This window comes from Fukomys damarensis, unplaced genomic scaffold (genome assembly GCF_012274545.1).
Source record: "Fukomys damarensis isolate Sample0158 unplaced genomic scaffold, DMR_v1.0_HiC HiC_scaffold_7, whole genome shotgun sequence".
Classification (NCBI taxonomy): Eukaryota; Metazoa; Chordata; class Mammalia; order Rodentia; family Bathyergidae; genus Fukomys; species Fukomys damarensis.
In genome coordinates, this window is record NW_022900919.1 from 13,057,698 (window position 1) to 13,078,897 (window position 21,200).

The 21,200-nt window shown below is 38.1% G+C and overlaps 1 long non-coding RNA gene across 7 annotated transcripts in view; it reads right to left on the reverse strand.

The window, feature by feature from the left end:
• Nucleotides 1–21,200, reverse strand: part of LOC104860018 — a 72,665-nt gene that overhangs the window by 28,580 nt on the left and 22,885 nt on the right. For all 7 annotated transcript variants that reach the window (XR_004516184.1, XR_004516183.1, XR_002025239.2 and 4 more), the window contains one exon: nt 3,698–3,930. This is a non-coding gene — a long non-coding RNA (uncharacterized LOC104860018). The remainder of the gene's footprint in view (nt 1–3,697; nt 3,931–21,200) is intronic.

A 21,200-nucleotide genomic window follows, 5' to 3' on the forward strand; every position in this document is an offset into this window, starting at 1 on the left:
TTTTTTTTTTTTTTTTTTTTGCAAAACACAAACCACTAGGCCATCATCACCAAAGCGCCACCTTTCAGCTTGCACTGGTCTCGCTAGCTGCAAACTGCCAACATCTTGTAGCAGGGTGGGAAACAGTCATCTGAGAGGGTCTGCCTGCAGAGACTTTGCCAAATCAGTGAATATCAGGAGAATAAAAGGTTCCACTAAAAGCCAAGTTCTCACTTAAATACAAAGGACAAAAGAAAGGCATTTTATGCAGACAGAATGGGGGAAAAGTCCCATTTTTCTCTTGCTTTCTGTTCCCTGTGAGAATCCATTTGAGCAAAAACCATGAAAACAATAGGCCCAGCTGCAAGGGCAATAAGGCAATTTATTAGGGAGATGACATCTTTAATGAGAAACACTTGCTGGAGAAGAACAAAAGGGCTAGTTTGGTCAGAAAGATGCTCTTGAGCTTCTTCTGAAGTGCATGAAAAAGTAATTTCGCTTACGCGTCATACTCCGAGCAGAGGAATTTCCTCAGACTCCAGATGTTGTCCAGCACAGATGCTAAACAAATGGAACAAACAGTCTAAGAGTTTCAAAAAAAAAAGAAAACAAAAATTAACTCAAGGGAATTTTATGAGTTCTGTGGCCAAGAAAATCATTAGCAAATAATAAGCTTAAGAAAGAAAGGCTGAGTGAGGTCAGCAATATGTTGCTGGACCTATGAAACTATTCGTAATCATCTGAAATTAAATAGGACGATGAGTGTTCAACTAAGAAAAATGGAAATCTGTGGGTGTAGCTGCTGTATTTCAGATTTCCTCACTGGTCTTCTGAAAACGATCCCATAAAATACTGCTTTGGCTAGATTCCAAAAATGATTAAAAGCAATATGTTTGTAGTTGGAGATGTGAAAATCTAAGATTATTACCTTAAAGTAGTGATTCAAATGCTTCCAGACGAAGACCTGAACTCTGCTCTGAGGAGCACAGCATGTGTCTCCACGCTGGGCCTGTACATACAGGTGAGGTCTGCACATGGCAGGACAGCATCACAGGACAAGGGCCCAATCAAGGTCCCTCTTCTACCTGACTTCAGGGCCACAGCTCCCCATGAAGAGGGCCTGGAAATTCCACACGGGATTTTCCAACCCAGTTTGTCTCTCCCTTGCTCTGAGTGGCTTTGGAAGGCCACAGTGTCATGAAGCACAGCAGTATCCAAGAGAAACACAGAACAAAGCGAGCCTCTGGTTCAAGCTTCAAGATCTATATGCAGCACCAAATCATAGTTGCAAATGCAGTCGGAAGAGCTAGCAAATGTACAGGTGCGTAATCTAGGGGGCAGCTGTGGACAAGAAGAAAACAGGAGCCTAAAGGTTATTACTGCTAGCTCAGGGCTAAAAGGGCACGGTGTGCTCTGAATGTCTCCTGTGTCATTACACTGGGATCCCAGCCTCACTCTCCTTGTCATCATTATTCCAACTCTGTCTTTGTAGGCACTCGCTGTGCATAGTCACCACTGACACCTGTGCACAACCTGCAATCCTTACCTACCTTCAAAGCACGTACTAGTTCCATCTCCAGTTTTTAGGGATGAGACAGAAGAAGCGCAGAAAGGTCAGGTGAATTGTTCCAGTCACAGAGCCTGTTAGTGATGGGCTGGGTAGCACAGCACATGGCCATGCCTCCTGGGCCCCAGCAGTTGATAACTGGCCTATGTTTAAATCCATAGGCCACAGTTGCAGCATGTGGACTCAGTACAGGGAGATCTGTTAACCAGGAGGAGCAGTCACACAGGCTAATATTTAGAGATCTGGCCAGGGTGTTGTACCAAAGAGCCACCCTCTACAAACCTTGAAGTGGTTTTTAAATAAACCTCTTTAAAGCAGTAAATCATCTTCCACGTCTTAAGCAGATGGGTGATAAACAAAGTCAGTAAACTAATGTGCATACGTATATTCACCCAGCAGTTGAAACATGTGTAGAGATCTTTAGTCTGTCAATAAGATTGAGCAGAAGTACAGCCAGCCAAGGCCAAAGCTCCTCTTCTTATCCTACACAGGATGCCGTTCACTGTGGTCTGTTTGCTTACATTGTCTACCTGGCATTGGCTCAGTAACTAGGCCAAAGGGGACAAGGATCAAGGCCAATTAACACAATCTTTGCAGATGTTGACTGCTCTCTGCAATAAAGACAGCAGCTGAGGAGCTCTGGCAGCTTTTGCATTTACAAGCAAAAAGTAGCTCTACCAGTGCAGAAGTCAGCCTGGACTTGAGCCAACAAGGATGACAACACTCTCAAGAGAAAAGAATAATCAGGGACTTTTATACTAAAGTGACTGAACTCTAAACAGAGTTCTGGTTGGCTAAAAAATAAAATTTTGTTAGTCTTCATGTACCTGGTGCTTATGAATGGATAAAGGGGAATGATTTTGCTTCTGCAGAGACAAAATCCACAACAATCATTTCACACTAGAAAAAGGAGCTTCAATGTTAGTGGCTACCAGTTAGGGAAGGCCTTCTGTGAATCCAAGGGTGAACTATGTGCACTACATATGTTCCCTTTTATCCTGCCTGACAAGCCCACCAGGAAGTTAGTACTTTGCCTTTGAGCATGTTAAGAAACTTGTGCTAAGACAAATAATTGGTTCAGGGTTATCCGGATGGTCAGAAATAGATTTGGAGTCATATGCAGATGGGTCTGACCCCAAAGCTGAATCTATGTTTGAATAAAGTCAAAATGTTTTACTTTTTTCTCTAATCAACTAAAATGGCTCACTAAGGAGAACATCTGAACATCAGAGGTTTGAAAAGGGAGTTTGGGGATAGAAAAGATAAGTTTAAGTTTTGGGTAACTACAATAGCTGAAATAAGAAACAGGGAGAAATCAGAAGTAGTTTATGATACCAAATGGAAGGCAATGAATTCTCTTGAAAAAGTGATTCATCATTCCAAAGGAACTATACCAAAATAAAGCAATCAGCATCCTTTTTTTTTTTTCCTTCTTACCTGGTGTTACCTGGGCAAGTCACCTGCATTCTCAAGCCCTTTCCAGACCCAGTGCACATGGCTGTTCAAACCTCCACAATGTATCTGCTCTCCGTTCAAATGACTGGTCCCACATGACAAAAATCACAGCTTTACGATTAGAATCTCCAAGGATGGAAGTTTGTTGGATCCGTCTTGGTCAAGAATCCCTGTCATCCCACCACTCTGCTTGACTGCATGCCCTGGACCTAGGCTGGGCTAAGATCCTTTCTTCCATGCTGTACAGACAGCACCAACCTCTCACACTTATGAAGCTCTTCCTATGATTTTGAATTGGTTCATTTGAGCTGAAGCTCCTAATAGTTAAAAGAATTTGGGATTCAGAGGACAGAATGTAATTTATGATTCTTACTAAGTCAGCCACTTACCAAGTCCATATGAATCACTTAACCACAGAATCACAGCTTTCTTCTCTAAAAAGGGACCAATTAGCATAATTACTTCAGGGCATTATTTTGAAGAGTTTTTGGAATCTAACCTTAGCATAGTGCTCACCACATACTGGCTAGTGTTATCTTAAATGGCAGAAAATTACCTACTCAATTCAACAAGATATTATCCCCATTTAACAGACATAACAGTGGAGCTTAAGGGAGCTTCCATTATTGGCCAACTTTTGTATAAACTGTAATTGATTGAATTAGAATTAGATCCAGGAGTGCATCCCATAATTACCTTCTTGTGCAGAAAACTCCAGCTGAGCAAATCCTCCCTACACAGAGGAAGGCAATTTTTTCAAGTGGGGCTGAAAGTAGTGTGAATGCACCTCCAGCGAACTCTCAAATCTACCCCACCTTTCCCAAGGTTGTTTAAGAGGTGAAGACGTTTGGATGTCTCCTCTGCAGTTCTTCCCTTTTGGACGTCACAATAGCCATAGACCATCGGCTTCAGGGACAAAAATCTCCGCTCTAAAGAGAAAAATTGAAAATAATTACAAAGGTTTTTACAGGGCAGTCCATCGATTTTGTCCCTCCTTCTTTTTTTTTTTTTTTAAAAAAAAGGTTCTCCTGAATTGTGCTCTGTAGCACTGAGCAAACGGACATGAATGAATGGTGAGTTTTAAATCTTCAAACATTCTTCCAAAGGATTTTGGCCAATTTAATGAAAAGAATAGCAAATCTGTAGTAAGGGAGAATGCCTCTACTCTCGCCTCGCTGCGGCTTTCCTATCCATTCTACAATTTTGCTTTTATCCACATATCACAGAGGAGAACAGAATGAAGCAGTGAATGCAAGAAAGAATGGAAAGCACGTTGAAGTTATAAATCAGAATGTCACTGCCCACCTTTCACAGTTCAGCACACACCTACAAGCGAGTGAACTGTAATTGCTAATTGCCAAAAGGCAGTAAGTACCCTAATGTATCAGGCATAAGAGTTAAAAGGTGAAGACCCTTAGGCATCATAACTGAATGTGCTGCTATTTGACATCAGTTTTCCAAACACTAGACCAGTAGTAATGTGGAGGAAGTTAGGGGATTTGAGGATCTGCCTTTTGGGTTAAAGGAACATTGCAAATGGTTGTGTACTAAGAACTGTGCAAAGTCAGGGTGAAAGCATTGAGTGCCAATGGTCAAATCCATCTGATGGGGTAGGGAATAGCACCAGGAAGCTCCTGGCCTGTGCAGTGGTTCCTCAGTCAGGCAGTGTCTACAGGGTAATTCCAATGAAGTTCATCAGGACTTCCTACAAATTCAATGGGGTGGGTGCCATAGGTGAGTGGGCCAGTAGTATAATGGGGACACTTGAGAAAAACAGAAACTTTAGAGAAAAGTTAATATATATATAAGAACCATGGAAGTAAAAAGGTTACTGAGTTTAGAAAAGTGTGTGCTTGCATATCCTGAAAATTCAAAATTACATTGTGCTGTGTCTTCTCCGTATATGGTGATCGCTGGGCCTCTTGGCAGATGTATGTTCTTGTTCTCACATGGTTTCCCACATCATGGCAAATCACTTGTGTGCCCCCTTGGCTAACTAATAACTAAAATGATGTGTGTTGCACAGGAACATAACTTTGAAGAGCCACATACCCTTCTCACTGTTCTGCAAATCACGTTACAATGAAACACGTGTCAACTTGAGGAGGTGAAGGTATATGCAGATATCTGGGAAACATTCCTAGGTGTTTCTGGGAGATGTTAGCATTTGAATCAGTAGACCAGAGATAATTGCATTCCTCATTTTAGGTGTGAATCATCCAACCTCTTGAGGGCAAACAAAAAAGTGAAGGGCAAGTGCATTTGAACACTCTCTCTCCTTGAGTTTGGCATTCATGTCCTCTTGTGCTTGGATATCAGAGTTCCTGGTTATTTTCTTCTTTTAAGCCACGACTTTCACTGTCCGTCTTCCCTGTCCCCAACTGGCCCTGTGCTCAGCCCAGCAGCATCAGAGTGGGAGGTCACACCTTGGTTCTAGGGTTAAACTACATAACAGCTCTCCCAGCTTTCCAGCTTGTAACTGGCATACTGTGGGACTTCTAAAACCCTACAGATATACAAGCTAATTCCAATAACAAATTTTTATCTATTTATCTGTCTTATGATCTATCAATCTATTTATCTCTCTAATTTATTGGAAATGTTTTCCTCTGAAAAATCTTGAATAATATGAATATGTAACATAATATTCTGGATATCTAACATACTCAGAATTCAATTTGCAGGTATAATCTACTGATATTTGGAGGTTGCATGGTTTTGCCGCTGACCTAGTCTGTCTGACTGATGTGCTTATAACTACTAGTGTGCCTGGAAGTAACTGGAAGGTTTCTTAAGATTTCCAAAGCAGTGTATGACTAGCCCTGAATTCCACAGACTCAAAAGCAGATTTGGTATAGGAGGGAAAGAGAAATGCTCGAGCTTGATAATTGCATCTTCATTTATGGATTACAGGTTCTGTTTACTCAACTGTCTTCTGCCTCTCACTTTATCTCTAGGCAATTTGGGTTGTAGATTTAATATGGCTTCCTTCCAGACAGCTCTTTCAAGATGGTCACCTACATGGAAAGTCTTTATAAGTAAGGCTGGGAGAGGCTTTCTGCACTCAAGATTAGTGATCTAGGTGAGCTCTAAGAAGGTAGGTCTGCCGTAAAGCAGATCTGATGGCTTTGGATATGGAAAAGCATTTGACATCTAAATATGATTTCAATCTCAACTTCCACTTTCACTGTAGGCAACATGGATGAGCACTGGATTTAGAATTGGAAGATATGTTTCTGATGCACAGATGTGTCTTTGGCCAGAATGAATGAGCTCAAGGAATGAAACCTGTTTTGGCAAAACCCTTAGAGACTCCAGGGAGATAAAAGAGAAATGAGAAAACGTACAGCAGTTCTGTGTCTCTGCTTCTCCAGAGTTTCTCTGCTTTCATTTCCTTTATCCATTGTGCTTCCCAAGATGCTATTAGTTGAGAGAAATTAATATAGCTCTAATATTTTATGTCCTAATTATTTTATTCTTACCTGGTGAGAGGTTTATGCGAGCCCAAGTGCCCATTTTTCCACATATTCTTTGTCAGGAACATGGCTTTTTGGAATTAGCATCTACCTGAGTTTAAATCTTAATTTACTTAATGTTTCTTAGACTGTGAAATGAAAATAACATATTATTAACTTTGATAATTAAGTATTGCATGACGTATTTAGCACTTAACTGAGGCCTAGTCCCTGTAAATAATACTTCACTTTTTATAATCCTTTCTCTTCTCCAACTAGTTTCCAAGTATGACTTAGTTAAGAGTCTTAGCCTGAAATCCCTTCCTCCAAAAAAAGTACAACATAAATGACTCATTTATTATAACTGAGATGATTACAAATGCACATTTTTTTAAACAGAGGGATTTTGCACCATCTAGTATCTTCTTGCTCCTTTCTCTCTGTATAAAAATTCATATGGATACCATACCCACCAAATCTCAACATGCCAGCAAATGTAATCACTCCACAACTAACACTTTATCACAGTTTCTGTTGCTTTTTGTGAAAGATCAGGTGTAGAAAATATTTTAGAAAGGATTTTCACAGTAATTTTATGGATTTATAGGTTATCTAGGGTTGTATAATTTAGGAAACAAATCAGAGATTTTGAAGTAGACTCAAGACCAAAAGATGAGTAAATAGCCTGTCTAGCTCATTTGATCAAAAACTCTGCCTTTTGTTGACTTTAAATTACTTTATAGCTCTACATTATAAGAAACTGACGATATTGCAAATAACTCATTCATAGAGATGGAAATGAGTTATGTCTGGCAAAATGCAACCAACTACCACCTTGTGGACAGACCCATTGTACATCAATTTATAAACACTGTGTAGAGTTCCTAATGGCCTGTATACTCTTCTTGTCTTTGAGATCTTCACTGAACCAATTCCAACATTTTTCTTGTTTCCTTATTAATAAATGAGTTAAGGGAGGGCAGGGGTATGGGGAAAAAACAAGAACCAGTATATGTCATGTAAAGGTACAAGAACCCAATGATAAATGTAACTGTATTGTTTGTTTTAAATGTACCAATAAACTTAATGGGAAAAAAAGAATTTTATAATTTGAGGTTTTAAGACTATGAAAAAAAATAAATGAGTTAATAAAGTCTTTGACATTTATCTCATACTTATTTGTGTCACCATCATATTGACTCCTAAGAAGTATCCTTCAATAATTTCAAAGACAAATTTCTCTTCCAACTTTGACTTGGAAAAAGGAGGAAAGGGGAGAAAACATGTTATATTCTTATAAGATTCCTGACTCTAAAGCTATATCACAGATTGCCATTTTCACTTCGCCTCTAAAAAGAATGGAAAACATAAAGCTTGGGAAAATCTCCATTAAGATCTTTTGGTTTATAAGAAACATGCCTAAGATTTAGAAAAAAAAAAGAAATTATAATAAAGTGTGAGGGTATAGCATCAATCTAAGAGTTTGGGGATGTTTGAGGGTTTATTTTGTAAATGAAGTATTTGTTGCTTCTGCCAAAATAGGATTTACATGATTTTTTTGGTAGGATCTGGCTAGGGCATAGTTTTGTATATGTTAGGGTGTGGGGGATATCTGCTGGAGTGAAGCTGGAGGCCGGAGGACAGGCTCATTAGAGGAGGTGCACAGCCAGCCTTGCCAAGCTTCTTTCCATTTTCATGATGTCTCTCTTGGTCACTGATATGCAGCTGAAGCAACTGTTTAGGAGAAATGAGACCCAGGAGAGAGCAAAAGGAAATTCAACATCATAAACTTAGAGACATTAGTGGTCTTTCCAACCAATCAGAGGAGGGTAAACGGGGTCATGATGAGAATGCATAGCTCTATCTGGAAAGATAGGATAGTCCCAGTAATCTAATATGGGATCCTCTGATGCACCCAAGAAAGTTTCAGAGTCTTCAGGATTGATTTGCACAGTGACATCCTTTGAGAGGTCTTCCCTGATCTCTCCACGTGAATCTGATTTACATCAGCTTCAAACAATCTCTTTCATTCTTAATTACTTTCTTAATATGATTTTTTTGTACTTTTTACTATTATATATGTCTCTGAAGCAAGAATATCCATGTGTTACTTTGGGATTCCTTGTGACATCCCCACAGGCCATGAAACTTTTGTGAATCAATAAGTAACTAATAAATTGTTCACTATTTGTCAACTTTTGATATTAACGAATAACACAGACTCACACATGATCATCTTGCAAGGGACAATTTGCCTTGGGATAAATCTGAAGAACATAATAGTGCTTTTAAAATAAAACAAATAGAAAAGAAATACTAAATCTAATGCCAAGGAAAACATTTCCTTTCTGCAAGATGTCTCACATGAATGTCAAGATGAATTCATAGCAGAACACAGTGGTCAGAAAAGGATATTTTCTCTGTGGAATAAAACATTAGGTTAACAAGATTTAATTTCCATAAAAAATACCTTTCACACCTGAGCATAGTGATGACCCGAAATATAAATGTCAAGAGGAAACTGCTTATGAAAATGTAGAGTTTAGTTTACAACATCCCACAGGGAACAGCAGTGTGTCTCTGACCAGCACCTAGCAATAGAATTAGGCTATAATTGTGGTTTCTGTAGAATAATACAATGTAACAGACAAGCAGGATCTCTCTGTAGGGCAAGGCAGAATGATCACAGACTTCAGAAGTAACCTCTTCAAAACACTACAGTGTATTCATAAGACGACAAAAATAGATGACACATTGCGGAGAACAGTTGACTTTCTCTTTCTCGCTCTTTCTCCCTACCTCCCTCCCTCTCTCTCTTTCTCTCTCTCTCTCACACAGAATCATGTTATTCTCTTTAGGCTGCCACATAATATTGAATATTCTTAGTATTCTAGGTGATCTCAAGTGACAATAGGAGAAGAGAGGGAGAAGGACATACACAACATTACACACACACACACACACACACACACACACAGTCTTATGTATTTTCTCAATATCCCTTGATTGAAGGAAAAGAGATTACCTTGATCATTGAAAGGATACAGAAACTGAGATAAGACAAACTTAATGCACAGAAGATCAATATCTTGGAAAAAAACACAAAAAACCTCTGAAGTCTAAAGTACAAACCTCATCAAAAGAAAAAGGTCAAATCTTCAGTTTTCACTGAAAAGAATCACCACTATTTCTCATGTGTAGCTGCACTCCAGTTATACGAAATAATTATACATATGAAAAGATCTTGACCTAGATTTTCTAAACAGCAATACTAAACGTGCTTGATAAGCCCATACTAGCTAATTGGTATTCACCTCGAGGAAATGAAAACTTCCGCTCCTACATAAACCTGCATGTTTACAGCAGCTTTATTCACAACTGCTAAAACTCAGACACAGCCAAGATGTCCTCTGATAGTTGAACTAATCAATAAAGCATGGCGCATCCAGGCAGTGAAATATTACTCAGAACTAAAAAGAATGAGGTATCAATCTATGAAAAGTCAGGGAAGAAACTTAAATGTCTGTTTACTAAGTGAAGGGAGACAATCTGAAAAGATTACACGCTGTAACATCCCAACCATATGAAATTCTGCAAAAAAAAAAAAAAGGCAAAACGATGAAGACGGTCTTCAAAACCTGGGTTGGTAGGAATTGGGGGCATCTAGAAATGAGTGCGTGGGACTCATGAGGCTAAGCAATTTTGTACGACAATGTTGCACATGTGTCATTATACTTCTGTCCAAACCCCCAGGGTGTGTAACATCAAGAATGAACCACAGTGTAAACTTCAGATTTCAGTTAATGGTGGGACATCAGCCACCAGCATAGGTTTCTCAACTGCATCAAACGTGCCACTCAGGCCGAAGATGCTGACATTACAATAGGCTGCACATGTGTGAGGGTTAAGGGTGTACGGGAAATCTCTGCACCTGCCTCTTAATTTTGCTATCCTTTTAAAATGGCTTTAAAGATAAAGTCCTCCAAAACATTAACATAAAAACAATAAAATATGCTTCTGGAATTTTTCTAAACTTTAAAAAAGCAAATGAGCAATCGTGCAAGAGGAAAAAATGAATATTGTTCCTATTATTTCAGAAAATGGCTCTAATCGGACTAGGCAGTATATCAGAGATTATATAAACGAACATATACAGGAAGAAAATATTAGAGGCCAGGGTGTTAATTGGAAAACATTACATAATTTTATTCTCATTCAGCTTATTAGTACTTTTTAGGTATATGCACAATTACATTCATCATTGGGATCTTGTACCTTTACATGACAGATCTTGGTTTTCATTTTTTCCCAGCACAATTACATTCATCATTGGGATCTTGTACCTTTACATGACAGATCTTGGTTTTCATTTTTTCCCTGTACCACATACTGAGGCCATACTCTTAAGTGAAGTAAGTAGGAAACACGTATGTAAATACCGAATAGTTTCTCTGGTGTGAAAAACTAAAAGTATAAATAAGATCCAAATTGTATAACTGATAATGTGAAATTGGAAGAAAGGGGCAAAAGGTGTAGGGGAAGTGGGAAGGGGAGGGGAAAGGTAATAAGGGAAAAGAAAAAATACAAGAAAAGGAAAAAATGGAAACAGTCCTTGTAAATGGTGGGGTAGAGGGAGTAAAGGGAGGGCAGGGGTACATTACATTATTTTTAATGTTGTAATGCTTATAATATTTTTCAACTTTTGCATTTTATAATTTATTGCAATTTCTTTTCTCTTCCTAAACAAACCTTAATTTTGATGTATACTAGCATTACACAAAAGTCAGAATGGCTATATATTTAGCAGACCATGTTCGTAGAGCTTTATTTTCTCTGAAGAAGAAGAGGTTTGAATGATTCCTTTTAAAGATCAGGTAAAGCCATGCACCCTCCAGGAGGAGGGCCTCTCAGGGAAAATAATACAGATCATCCAGACTTACGTAAAGATCTTTTCCTCTTGCCCTTCTACTTGCCCGTCTTCATCTTGACTGTGACTGTGAATTCCTACCGGGTCTTCCATAACCAGTTCGTTCAGGTCTTAACCAATTTATTGGGTCTTCCATCCTGATGCAAATGCTACCTGTTCTTTCTCTATAACTCACTATTACATCCCTTTCAATCTCCCCATAAGTTCTGTTTGAAGCACTTGACTCCAAAGCCCGGAAGTTATCATTTTAAATGGAAAGGGGTTGAATCTACTTTGTTCTAGCAATACATGTCTGTGATATTCAAATAGCGTTGGTCTGCCGTCCAGAGAAATAACGGGAAGATTTGTTTGGACTACGATGAACAGACTCCCGTTCCTCCAATTTCTTTGGTAACTTGAACTAGGTGATGTCTATGGTGACAATAGGACTACGTTAATCAACATTCTCCATAAAAAGCAGCTAGATAAGAAAGAAAGTTACAATAAGGGAATCATGTAGGATTGCCTCATATGGTTATAGAGGCTGAGAATTCCCCAGATCTGCAATAAACGAGCTTCAGACCCAACAGAGCTAATGGTATAGCTTCAGGTGAAGTCTGAAAGCCTGAAATCCAGGAGAACTGATGGTGTAAGTTGCAGTCCACAAACCAGCAGTCTCCAAACACATGAAATGTTAACGCATCATCCTGAGTCTAACGGCAGGGCAAAATGCACAAACAAACCACAACGTTGTCCCAGCTCAGACAGTAGGCACCCCCCTTACATGGGGAGGGCCTATCATCTGGCTGTATTGAGGCCTTCAACTAAATGGATGAGAGCCGCATGTATGAGGGAGGACAATCTGCTCTACTCAGGACACCAGTTCAAATGTTGATCCCACCAGCAGTGGCTGTAGCTATGTCAGCCTTAATAAGTGGATGTTCCTGTTGCTAAACCCATTCATAACCTTGATCCTGGCAACCATGTACACCTGACAGGGATGAGTAGGAAAAGAGGTTGAATGGAAGCCATGGAATGGGTCATCCCATTCACTGGATTATCACGGTCCTCTTCTGCTGAGTGTGTGCCCTTTGATGAGCACGTATATGGGGCACAAATTATCTGTCCACATTCTTCTCCAAAACTGTGTCACTCTTTTTCGGATCATGTTTCTTCCAGGTTTCCGACCATCCGGCCAATCATTGGTTACACTTCAGAAGGCAATTTATAGTCACACATCTGACCATTTTTGCTTCTAAGCAAAGCAAACAACCATGTTCCAACTCCGGATACTAAAATCCATGTTAGTCAGATTTGGCTGCTATAAGCACATATGACACAGTGATTTAAATGGAGAAAAATGTTTTTTCTTTTATTTCTAGAAGCTGAAAGTTCAAGAACAAGACACTAGCACAGTCAGATTCTGGTGAGAATGCTCTTTCTGGCTTATTGTGTCCTTATATGGCCTTTCTTCAGTGTTTAAACCTGGGGGAGAGAGAAAAATCTCTCTTCCTTTTACAAGGAAAATAATTCTACTAGAATTGAATCCTATTCTTATCATCTCCCTTCACATCAGTTACCTCCTAAAAACCTTATTTCCAAGTCTCATTAGCGGTTAGACATTCTCCTCCCCACCTCCATTGTAAAGTAGCAGTCCAACCTCCCACTGAAAGTCAGGACCCATCATCCCAGGCAGCACAGTAACTTCCTTCTTTGTTTATTCAGCATATGACTTTGGGGAGAATATTATTCAGTCCAAGGTAGAAGTGTCCAGTCTCAAACTTTCCCTAATATCTTACAGTCAGCCAAGAGTTGACTGCATGGTCCTCCACTCCTTTCTCAGAGATTGGAGGGGGCAAATGACCATGGATTGAGCCTTAGCAACAGAGACAGGGCCAGCGCTCAGAACTACGGAGGAACAGGCGGGGTGCCAGACTCTGAGCCTCTAGGTAGAGCTGTCAGTGCACCAACAGAGTTCCAAGTAGAGCCGTCGCTGCACAGCCAAAGCTCCAGACCTTTGTTCTCCTTTCCTCTCTGCATTCTGGAGGTCAGATATTATATCTACGGCAACTGAAAAAGCACGGGAGGAGAGAGAGACGCCAACAGACGCCATGTGTTCTTCTAGTCCACAGCCAGGACTTGTCCTTTCAGCTGACACACAGTGCTAATGTAACAAATACCTTCTCGGCTCAAATAGTAAATCTCATTTTGTTCTGGGAATAGCCCGTTGGGATTTCTGCTTCTGGTTTCAGAAAACTCAGATCAGGAAAATTGATCCACGTGACTTGGAGGGAAGAAGATAGTCAAAATAATTAGACAGGACCGGATGTGCAATAGCCAGACTAAAGACAGGAAAGGGAGCTTTCAGTTTGGACCAGAAACACTTTCGTTCGGTGGAAATACCAAAGACTGACTGATGAGCCCCTCTTCCCTTTCCCACACGTAGCCTTGTCGGTCTCAGAGGCTCCGGGCCTGTGTTTGGTTGCCTCCGGGCTTCATTCTCACTCGGCAAATGCTTCATCCCAGGTTCACCACTCAAGCTTTAATACAAATGCATCCTCCATAAACAGAGAGGGCAGGACTAGAATATCAAGGTAAATCTCTAATAGATCCATGAGGACAGCACATATGCACGTAATTACACACATCTGTGAATACGAGTAAGAGCAGAGTGGAGTAGTTAAGGGCAGGGCATCTACACTGTGACTGCCTGGGTCCCAGGGGTTCACAGCCTAGCTGATCACTGGACAAATTACTTAAGCTCCCTAGATCTAGGTTCTCTGGTCGATAAATAGATACCACGGTAGTGCTTACCTAACAAATTTCCTCTGACCTCTAGAGATAATTCATACAGAGTAAATACCATTGTACCTGCAACATAGCAAATGCTACACAAATGTAGCTGTCACTGTTACTACCACCACCACTATTATTATTTCTACTTCTTGAACTAAAAATGGGGATAAATGCAATATACCGACATCACAGGCTGCCATATGTTTACGTGAGATAATACCTATCCAAGTAGCCAAAATATTTTCTGACTCATATGGTGTATTTATTCTGTAAGAATTAAGGACTGTTCTTATCTGACCCCATCTTCTTCCTAGCCAAACAATTCACTGGTTTTTAATATACCTTGTCTGTGTTAAAAAATTATATATATTCTTTCTTTTTTTTAAAACTGGGGATCGAATTCAGGACCTTGCGCTTGGGAGGCAGGCATGGCAGAACCACTGAGATAAACCTCTGGCCTTTATTTTGTTTTATTTATTTTCTCCTCATTGAGTTTATTGGTACTTTTTAAGTATACCATAGAGTTACATTTATCACTGGGATCTTGTACCTTTACAGGACAAATCTTGCTTCTCATTTTTTCCCCAAACCCATGCCTCTCTTCACCCCCTCCCGCTCTCCTGTTTACAAAGACTTTGTTTGCATTTTCTCATATTTTTTCTTTTCCCTTATTTCCTTTTCCCTACCCTTCCCACTTACACCTTTAGCCCCTTTCTTCCCATTTCACCTTGTCCGCTATACAATTTGGATCTTCCTCATCATAAAAAGTCCACTCGGTTTTCTTTTCCTAGATCTCTCCAAGAGAGTGAGCACTACACAAAATGTTGTCATCTGATAAGAGGAACAGCGCTTCTTGCCCTGGGCCTGAGTTGAGGAAATGGCCCCTATGCTGAGAACCTAGTTCTAACCCTAAGTCCTTGCACTGGGTATGGCCCTTCTCAAACGAACAGGCTACACTAGAATTAAAATGACCTTTCCTGGTTTGAGGACACCATTCACCAAATGTAATCAGAAAGACGATTTTAATAATAATAAAATGTATGAAGAGAATTTTTTAAAACCTCAAGAACTAGAACCAATTTTATACACCTTGCAATTTAGCTGGCTTTGTTTCACTAATTATTCGGCTCTGTGACCTGCTGGTTTTAGATTCATGAAGCTAAAGCAGAAGAATTGCTTATTGTTTCTACTGGAAGTCAAATGTGGTGGATTGACTAGATGTGACAGATGCATCCTATTAAATCTAAAAGTCTAAGTGAAGCTGGCTCTTCCAATGGAAAATCTTTATAACTTGAATTGTGAATGATATTGTCATCAATTAGACATGAGAAGGAATTTAGAATGTAAATTGTTTTACAGCATCATCATTTCAAGAGCTATAGACTGGTGCATTGGTGCATTAAAATATCTATTTCACAGGGGCTTCTCAAAAGAAACTTCTACATTTAAATCACTCAAATAACTCTACAGTTTTCTGAATGTTCCTGTCTCAACTGGCACAGTTGAAAGGCGGTTGAGGCCAGAAAGTCAGATGCTTCATTCATATGATCATAGTTAAGCCTAAGTTTTACTGATAACTATGGTAAATTTTTAAAGAATGCTTATCAAAAAGAGTCAGGTAAAAAGCTAAAGTCAGTAAGTGAGAAGAGAAATCTGAATAGATCAAAGAGACAGGCCAGATAAAACATCAGTATTTCAACCTAAAATAATAAAGCTGGAGGTCATAGATTTGCGGAGCTAAAGCAGAGAGCTTACTTTTGGAAAAAAACAGTGAGTTAGAAGAAAAATAAAATGTTCAATTCTCTGTGACTGGTTCTGGTGTTATAGATGATTCTTGCGTGTGTTTAATGAAGCACAATGGAAACCAAGATCATCTTATATATAGATTATCTTTTAAATGACAGACACACCATGTCCATATCCTAACCAGAAACTATTATCTCCAGATTTCTTAATTATATTCACTTTAACTGCAGGTATCAAGACATGATAATAGACAAAAGAAAGAAAGAAAGAAAGAAAGAAAGAAAGAAAGAAAGAAAGAAAGAAAGAAAGAAAGAGAAAGAAAGAAAGAAAGAAAGAAAGAAAGAAAGAAAGAAAGAAAGAAAGAGAGAGAGAAAGAATTGCACATATTGCTAATAACCTCTCTTGCCATCTTTACTTCAGAAACCATGGTTTTCACTACATGCACATTACAGTCTGAAGCAAAATCTGAATTGCATTTATTAAATAGAAGAAGAAAAGTAATGGGTGAGAGGCCTGGTATTAATACCAATAAAAAGGTCATTATTTTTGTGGTGTACATAATTTTTGTTGTAGAAGGAGAGCACTAAATTATTTGCATAATATACTAAATGATTTGCACAAAAACATAGTATTCAAAACACAATATATATAAAAATATGCAACTCAAATCTTTTAAAAGTATCTTGAAAATATTGTTACATTTGTCCATAAGACTATTTCTGCTTTCAATTATACTCAATCCTCAAACCAACGTGGAGAAGGCTAAGGGAAGGTAACTCCTAAAAGAACAAAGAATGCTGTGATCTTGGTTGGCTAGGACAGAGAAAGGGTTTTCTAACTTCATGTGGCAAAGTTCTCAGGAAAAAGACAATAGAATTAAAAATCCACAACTGAGTGACATTCCCATCTGTATGAAATGAGAGAAGTCATACAAGAACCTGAATTAATTAATTATATGGAACAGAGTAAACACTGAAATTTTTTAAAAAGTAATTTTTATGACAGCCAGGAGGCTTAATATCTAGCTGTTTTATTTTCTATTGAGATTCTTAAAATTTCTCTGCTTAGGTACACATATCCTTTTACTCCATGATGATTTTGTTTCTTCATTTCTTAAAAGAAACCAGGATCCTTCATGGAGCCATGAAATTACTGGGTCATAGAACCCAATAATTAATAAAACAAAGCCAGCTAAATTGCAAAGACGAGATGCATAAAATTGGTTAAAGTTCTTGAGGTTTTATAAAATTCTCTTCATAAATTTAATTATTATTAAAATCATCTTTCTGATTTCATTTGGTGAATGGTGTCCTCAAACCAGGAAAAGTCATTTTAATTCTAGTGTAGCCTGTTTGTGTGGGAGGGGCTGTACCCAGTGCAAGGACTTAGGGTTAGAACTGGGTTCTCAGCATAGGGGCCATTTCCTCAGCTCAGGCCCAGAGCAAGAAGTGTTATAAGACAAAGGAAGTAGAGGACCGATTTCTTTTTTCAATCCTCCTGATGCTTTTTTTTCTTCTTTCTTCTTTTTTTTACTAGAGAATTCTATTTTCTTTTATTCTGTCAGCATATAAGCCTTTTCAGTACCTCCATGTCTATATTATTTCTGATTTAACTTCTGTCAAGCACTATTCCTACAGGATAAATTAAAATCTGTGGCCCTTCCTGCTATTCTACAACTTGCAAAGGACTTCTTCATTCAAAATCCACATTTGAAAACACAAGGAAATCTTTGACTTAGTTATTCTTTCATTTTTTACCCACAAATTTGTTTCACCCTACTTTTTTCAATGTTTACCCCACACTAAGAACATGCAAATCTTGTCTTCGTCCTAAAACAGACAGGTTTCCATCGGATTTAATACATTTTTTTTCCTCTACGTTTTTCAGCTTTGTCCTTCCTTTTTCTGCATCTCCAAATTCACTGAAGAAAAGTATGAAGCCCTCTATTTTCCATAATGTTTTCCCTCTACCTGAGAAGCCATGGCTCTTTGCTCTGAGTTGCTACACTGTCCTGAAGGTCTGACAACACAGTGTGAAGTTCTGATCAGCTTGGGGTGTTTGAGCTCCACTTCTGAACAATCACTGACTAAAGACTAACATTGCAATAGGAGGTCAGGCTCAAAAATAATGAATAAAGGTATAAATGAATAAACAACTGATAAAACCAAGTAGAACAGAGACAGTGGCTGCATCGAGTAAGGGAAACAGAATTCGTGAATTTAGCCTGTGCTAGTTACAAAATGACAAAATACTCTCAGAGGAAAAAGTCAGTGTCTGAAATTAGCCCAAGATACTATTTAAAATTTGTTATGGCTGTGTCTAGATGACCCGCCACCCCAAGCCTTATATTGTTGTAGTGAGGCTTTCTCAGTGGTGGCTGGATCTAGAGTGTGTGACCCGGACTGGATTCATGGTGCATGGCTAAATTCAAGGGAACTCGTATTAAGTGGGTGAGTGCTACCACCACTAAACAGCCTGGATAAACTATCAGGGATAGAAAGAGCTGTGGGATAAGACAGAAAGGAAAGAAAGAGCTGTGGTCATCCCTTGTTGCTTTGCTACCTTCTGCCTACCATGAACTGTTTCTCCTTGGCGGTGCCTGTCCGCCATGCCACCCTGCCTTGGAGCCAGTTGACTATGGACTGAAACTTCTACAAAATGTGAATTAAATAAACCTTTCCTTCTTTAATTTGGGTGTCAGGTATTTTCTCTCAGCAAGAAGTAACATAGAATGTCTAAAATTTGAATAAAAATTATAAGATGTAAAAATAATTGTTGATCATACTTAGGAAAAATCCTGTCAATATGAAACTTCATTGAATTTCCTAAATATTAAATTGATCTAACCTCAATAAATTAAAGGAAATCATTTAAGAAGTGAAACAGGATAACAGTCACTTCATATCTAAGTAATCTTAACTAAAAAAGATGAAAAAAGTCAAACTGAAATGTAGATATATAAATCAATGATAAGTATTCAACATAAGGTTGTATGCAGCAATAATTTAAATATTGTATGTATTGTTGGGTATATAAATTCACCTATTCATATAACACTACATGCATAAGCCATTAGAGTAGAGTGAAAGGATGTAGTGATACAAAGTTTGTATATTTTGTCCAAATTTAGTACAAGATTAATGTAGCAAAATAAATACAAAAAAATCAGTTTCATTTCTATACATTAGCAATGCAACAATTGTAATTAAAATAGCTTCTGATTTAAATAATTTAAGTTTATAATACTTTAATATTTGTTAGAGTTAAAATACTTTAATATAAGTTTAACAAGAGAAATATAATACCTGTACAGTGGAAACTCAAAACATTGCTGAGAGGAGTTGAAGATCTAAATTAAGGGTCAGATATTGTTTGTTCATAGAGTGGATGACTCAAGCTTATTAATAGGACAATTCTCCCCCAAATTAATTTACATTGATGCAATCTCTATCAAAATTCAAGAAAGCATTTTAACAGAAAGATCACCCTAAAATTCATATGAAAATGCAAAAGACTTAAAACAAAAGTTGAAAGATTGACATTACTTGATTTTGAAGTTTGCCATAATTACAGAGCAATCAAGGCAGTGTTAGATTAGCATAATGGTGGGCATAGAAATTGGTTGAACACAATCAGAGACTAAAGAAACAAACCCTTATATTTATCGTTTACTTTTCACAAAGAACCCAGAACAATTCAGTGAGCAAAGAATACCACCCTGCCCCCTCACCACACACACACACACACACACACACACACAAATAGTGCTGAAATGACTCATAGGCATTGGGGGTTGTACTTGAACCCTTACCTGATTCCACATAAAAAATAGTTCAAAGTTGACTAGCACCCAAAACATAAGAGCTAATCTATACTTCTAAGCTTCTAGAGAAAATAGGAAAGAAGTTTTGTGGTTTGGAAAGTATTGTTCTTTGCCATCTTACCAAAAGTATAAGCCACAAAAGAAAAAAAAAAGGTGGATAAATCAGAGTTTATTAAAAATAAATTCCTTTAGGGTCGGGGATTTAGCTCAGTGGCACCTCACCTGACTCACAAGTGTAAGATCCTGAGTTTAATCCCCAGTACCAATAAACAAACAAACAAATAAATAAATTCCTTTGTATTTCAAAAGATACAATTAAGAAACTGAAAAGACAAGTTATAGACTGGGAGAAAATATTTGCAAAACTTATACTTGATAAGTACTTGTATCTGAAAGGTAAAATAAAGAATTTTTACAACTCAGTAATAAAAAATGAATACCCAATAAATAAAAATAATAAAGATATAAAGAATTTGAATAGACATTTCTTCAAAGAATGTATATAAATGGTGAAGTAGATATGTGAAACAATGTTCAGCACTATCAGCTATCAGAAAAATGAAAATCAAAGCCGCGATGGGGTAATGGACTGCAATGAAAAAGACACAAAATAGCAAGTGTTGGAGAAATGTGGAAAAACTGGATCTCTGACCCACCGTCAGTGGGAATATTGAATGACAGCCAATTTGGAAAACATCTCTTAGAATGTTAATCATAAAGCTATATGTCTCAGAAATCCCTCTTCCAGCTTTCTATCCAAGAAAAATAAATAAAATCATTGAATTATGTCCTTAAGTGGATTATATGGTATGTAAGTCATATTTCTTTGAAGCTGTAAAAGTTATGCAATGTAAATAATGCTGCAGCTTCTCCATTGTAACCAGAAAGTAAATGAAGCCAGTTTAACACATTATTTTGTTTGTAAGCTTGGTTCAGTTAATTCCTGCTACATTTCCTAACAGCAAAGATACTTGCTAGGTATTTTTCATCCCAAATTCCTCCATTGAAATCCTAATTGTCAAAGTGAGGGCATTAGAAGTGGGATCTTTGGAAGGTAACTAGACCATGAAAATGGAGCCCTCATGAATTTGATTAGCACCCTGATTTAAAAAGAGCTTTTTAGTCCTTTTCCATGTGATGATGCAGTGAGATAAAAACATCCAAGTACCAGAAAGTGGCCCTTACTAAACACTGAATATGTCTGCTCCTTGGTCTTGGGATTTCCAGCTTCCAGATCAGTGAGAAACAAATTTGCTACTGTATTTTTAAAGTGGTCTAAATGGACTAAGGCAATACCTTTTCCAGGTATTATTAATAACCTCTGGCTGATGTTTTGATCATTTGTGAACATTCTCAACTATTAAAACGTCCGCTGTTTAATTTTATCACTCATTCCTCAGCCTTGTTAGCCGGCATCCCTCATAAAGAAGAGTTCAAATTCCACTTTGTTTTCTTTGCCTATCACTATGGACA